The sequence below is a fragment of the Pseudochaenichthys georgianus genome, chromosome 4 (genome assembly GCF_902827115.2).
Source record: "Pseudochaenichthys georgianus chromosome 4, fPseGeo1.2, whole genome shotgun sequence".
Taxonomy (NCBI): Eukaryota; Metazoa; Chordata; class Actinopteri; order Perciformes; family Channichthyidae; genus Pseudochaenichthys; species Pseudochaenichthys georgianus.
The window spans coordinates 25001927-25007294 of record NC_047506.1 but is presented as its reverse complement, the minus strand read 5'-3'; the positions used below and the strand labels follow the sequence as shown (position 1 = coordinate 25007294).

Sequence of the window (5368 nt, the reverse complement as noted above, 5' to 3'; positions counted from 1 at the left end):
CTTTATTGCTGCCTCCGGTGGTTCTCTCGCCACCCCCACTTACTGTAACTGTCGTAAACATGCCGTAACGTATTATGACAACTCCCCTTGTAGTCAGTTAACAATACTATGACAAGTATCTGTAGGGACACAAACTCACTGAGCTAGCAGCCAGAACAGAGCAAGAAAACAACAACAGTGTTCTAAACCATAAAAATAATTATGTCTTACCGTTGCTGTTTTGTGATCAAAAGTCGTGTTCAAGGGAATAAAAACGCTGCTCAAGGTTAATCCAATGTCTCTTATGGCGCATTTCCACTGCAGCGGGTAGCCCCGTTTAAGCGTCCTTAACTGTCCTCAAGCGGCCAGGCCAGTTTTTGGTGGCCTTTCCATATAGCCTAGTACTGGCTAGCGGGTACTTTTTCCCTCTTTTTCCGGCCCCATAAAATCGTGGTTCTATCAGACCAGGCCAGGGCCGTGACGTCAACACTCTCGACTGCTGATTGGTCAGAGAGAATCGTCACAAGATCGCGCGCGAGTTCATCCCTAGCGTCGCATATATATTTAGAAGCAAGCTTGCAGCATTTTTATAAACAGCATTTTGTAAACGGAGGAGCTACACAAATGGCTACGTTTTTTAAGAAAAGCACACCGTGGTCCACCGAGGAGGTGACGACGTTCCTTCATCTCATTGGGGATGATAAAATCCAGCGGGAGCTCGACGGAACAACGCGAAATGTAAAAGTGTTCCAGGATGTCTCTGCACAGATGTCCGAACGCGGATTTTCGAGGACTTTCCTGCAGTGTAGGGAAAAACTGAAAAAGATGAAGAGTGAATATCGCATAATAAAGGACAACAACAACACGAGTGGTGCGGGTCGCAAACAATGGAAGTGGTTCGACTTGTTGGACCAGATTTACGGCCATAGACCGGCCAACGTTGGGAGGGAGGGAGGCCTGGACTCTGCAACGGCTTTACTGGAGTCCCTGCAAGGTACGCTCACTTCTAACAAAGAAGTCTATTTTATCCTTACATTAATGTTCGACAACCCATGCTTTTATGGATCCCCGAAGAGCTACATAGCTAGCTAAGGCAGATAGCCTTAGCTAGAGCTATTGTTTGCTAACACCATATGTGCCATTGTTTACGTTCAGTTTTTCTTTTCTATAGTTGTTGTTGCTATTTAGTATTGTGCTGCAGTAGTTTGTGGAATTAACAAGTCATTTTGCTGTTCTAGATGATTACATTGGGACTCGTGAGGAGGAACATTCCCGAACAACGGTTGATGGCAGTGTTCCGTCCACATCGTCATCGAATCCAGAACGGACCCCAGCCGAAGAATCGACACCAACTCAACCACCAACACCGAGTGCCATCACGACACGGCAGCGTGTGGTTCTAGGTAAGACATAGAAATGGCAAAACGACTGGAATTGTGTTTTGTTTTTTTTAAACCTTGGATCATTCATCGTCAGTAATTAAAATAAGCTATACCACTGTGTGGAAATGCTCTTTTACAAGTAAAGTCTTAGCTAGTAAGCAGCTAGTACAGTTGTGTGTGACATCCTATCATATACATATATTTATATTCATTATCAACAGGCTGGACATAATGTAATTCACTTTCACAATCATTGTAAACATCTAGGGCCAGAACTTTCTTTAGTTCACCTTACTGTTGTTCTGTATGTTATTCTTATATCCTTGTGTGACCTGTCCAGTGTTTTTTCCTTATTGATAATTATTATCTTATTGTCACTCAGGCAAGAGGAAACGAGGAGGAGAGGATCGGGCCCAGCAGGAACGGCACCATGACTGGGCAGCCGACGTGGCCCGTCTCCTCCGTGATACTTCAAAAAACCTTAATAGTTATTGTACATATTATATATTTGTTATCTAGTTAATTTTTAAATGCAACATTTGTACTTCCTTGTTTATTTATTTTCTTTAAAATGTTCATTTTATATTTATTTTTACAATGCCATGTATATTTATGCTGGCTGCAATACAGTTTTACATTTTTTATTTGTATTGTTTAATGGCATACCTTTTTGATACAAATTTGTTTTTGTATTTTTATAGTGCCATCAATAAAGTACTTCTTTGACTTATCTTATCTCTTGTTGATAATGAATTGCACCCAACAGAAAAAAATCAGATTCACATAATCTTGATTTAGAGAAGATATAAACATACATGAATTTATAAAGCAATAACAAACACCATCAGTTAGGAAAAAGCCCCTTAGTTTTAAGAGATTTAAAGCAAGAAATTGAATTTGCTAGCTTGAGGTCCTCCTTTAAAACATTATTACATGTTTATTTTTGTAATAGTATTAAGAACACATGATAAATACATAATACATGTAGAAATTGCTCAATTGTAATACCCTCGTTCTACTAGACTCAAACCACACATTCCTTATATATTTCAAAGACGAGAGAACAAAAGAAACCTATAACCCATTCAAGCAAGCTTTTAACATGTCTAGAAGAAAGATTGAGGTTATATTTTAATTAGTGCTGTCAAAATTATCGCGTTAACGGCGGTAATTAATTTTTTGAATTAATTGCGTTAAAATATTTAACGCATTTAACGCATGTGCAGAATGGCCCGCCCCATACGTGCCACCAGTGGCGGCGCCAGGGTATGGCTGGGGTAGGCTACACCCATACCAAGAAATGGCTTAGCCCCACCATGAGAAATGATGTTAAAGTAAGCAAAATAAAGTCTGCCAACTGCGCGGAGTAAATTGCACAGACAGCAGTTAGTTAGTAAGATTGATTTCAGTAGCCACGGTTTTGAAAACTTTTGTCACGTAGTGATCGACTTCTCAATAGAACATCTTTGATAACGGCGTGGTGTTGTTGCAGGAAGTCCCGACGGAGAATACTCTTGCTGTAGTACAGGGCAGAGCCATATAATAGAAATACTATGGCTCTGGTACAGGGGTGCACATAACTGGTACGCAGGTTATGTGCGTAATCTGAAATGCGTACCGTCACTTGTGTCACAAAGCGCATTTGCGTACCGACGTACTGGTGAAGCTTTTCCAGAAGGCGGTTAGATCACCGGACGACAGAGTCGGTCTCCGTGTGCACAGACAGGGCTGCTGTTAACGTCGGTCTGTACAATGGAACTGTGCCAAAACTACGCCAACCGGCTGCGGAGGGAGACTCCCCCCATCACTGGAGAACTGCGCTAAAACAGCTGATCACAACGATCACACTCTGTGGTCACGAAGTACTCCACTAGCGCCCCCCCCCCCCTGTCGACTTTCCTGAAGTACTCCCCCGTTGATGGAAATCAACACGTAATGGATTAAGACCCCACGGTTTGATGATTGATAGGTGTGTGGGCTGGCTTTCATTTTGACATGCAGAAAAATGTTATAATAAACATAGATACTGTATGTTAAAGAGCCTGTGACACGATTTTCCCCCATCATCCAAACCCATCAATTTGAGTAAATATTGTCCCCTTGAAAACCGTTACTGAACTGATTTTGGATATTTGTACTTTGATAACCATTAATCTGCCTTCAATGTTGACAATTTTCTGGATCTTCTCGCGGATTCTTCAAGTCCCGCCAAATGATGGGTGACGTCATTGCGGGCACAGCGCTCCAGCTGCACCGTCCAGGATCCCAGCATCTGCATGTAAACCTTTATATATATACAGTCAGATGTAAACGCACGACGGCGCACACAGCAGCAAGCTCAGACAGCGATGACAGGTTCATGTTGAACGTGTCTGAGAGCTCATATGAGGCTGAAGGATCGGTTTATGTTGTATCTTCTAAGGTTAGGAATGAGGTGCGTCAATATGGGCGATCATATGGTCATGTAGCCAGTGGTGGAATGGGACTAACAATCATCCCGGGTCTCTCGACCGGCCCACTTCGGTACCGCTAGTAAGCTGTCAACGGGGGGAGTGGGGGATGTAAAATACAAATATAATGTATAATGTCTGTGTCTTTGACATTAGCGCTGCTAGCCACCTGTGCCCTGTACTACGAAGCCAGTTCAACAGACCCTGGATATGTTTGAGTAACAAACAAACTAACAACAACAAACTAACAAACGAGATCTCGCTAAGCGGTCCTACGACGCTGGTTATCAACTCGGTAAATCAAGCCAGGGTTTCTCTCTCCAGCTGAGAGCGCGTTCACGTCTAAGACACGAGTGGATCTGACTTTCATTACATTTGTCTCGTCAACATAATGTGTTAAATAATACTTCTGCATCCAGTCTGTGACACTGTGAGTGTTGCACGGCCAGATGAGGCTGGAGAAGCTGACTCAGATCAGGAAATATATGATATATTATGATATTATATGATCGATGATCTGATTGATGATGTGATATGAATGATAAGTGCGACACGTCGGCGTCTTCTCTGCATACGGCAGTTTAAACTGTATTTCCTTTATCCTGTAATATGACTTGAGAGATTTAAACTCCGCACACTGAGTGGATCTCTTTTCTATAGACGCCGGAGGCGGGCAGCGTCAGGTAAAAGAAGTTATTTAGCCTTCTCAAACCTGAGCCTCACGCGCCGCCTATGGGGGATGTGCTAGTTACGTATCCGACCGGCCCACTTCGGTACCGGCCCATCGGGATTCGTCCCGATGGCCAGTCCGCCACTGCACCCACAGTCCGCCACTGCACCCAGCCCACGTAAACTGTCAACGGGGGGAGCCTCGCTGTGGGGAAACGGTGGACCTAGTGTCCCGATCGGAGTGGGAATAATAATAATAATCCGTGCATTTTATCCATTAATTTCCCCAACATTGTGGTAAAAAACCACACGTTTAATCCACGTTGTTGGTGTACTACAACTACAAAAAGCATCGGTTTGTTTTCTCATCAGTAAATGCAGACCGGCTCAAACAAACGATTTTTAATCATCATCCTCACTCATCATTTAATGTATAATATGTTCGCCGAATTGACATGAAAGCACTAATAAATGTAGTTTCATCCACTTGAGTTTATAACCACAAAAATAATCGATTTGTTTTTATATCACATCCGACGGGAGGAAATTCAGCAGCTCTCACTCCCGATTTGTAATCCTAATGTAATCATCATCTTCACCACGATCATTTATGTTTATATCGCCGAATTGACATGAAAGCACTGACAAATATGAATATACTGTAGTCAACTTCATTAAAACGTTATTAACGTGCCTAAACTCAGTAATTCACCATTTCTACGCATGACACAACACACTTTGTCCGTGTTTGGCTCTCGAAGCGTTCCCGCATTGACGTCACTTCCGGCTTCCCCCAAAACTTCAAAATGAGTGAAGGAATTTCCCCGCGATGTTCGAAATTATTGATATTTAACGAAACGGTATCGCTTTTTCTTTTTTAAACTGACG

The 5368-nt window shown here is 42.6% G+C and overlaps 1 long non-coding RNA gene across 1 annotated transcript; it reads left to right on the top strand.

The window, feature by feature from the left end:
* Nucleotides 1-658: 658 nt before the first annotated feature.
* LOC139433767 (uncharacterized) lies at nt 659-1956 on the top strand. The gene is made up of 3 exons (XR_011643160.1): nt 659-973; nt 1218-1382; nt 1744-1956. It is a non-coding gene; the product is annotated as an uncharacterized lncRNA (long non-coding RNA).
* The last annotated feature ends 3412 nt before the right edge of the window (nt 1957-5368 follow it).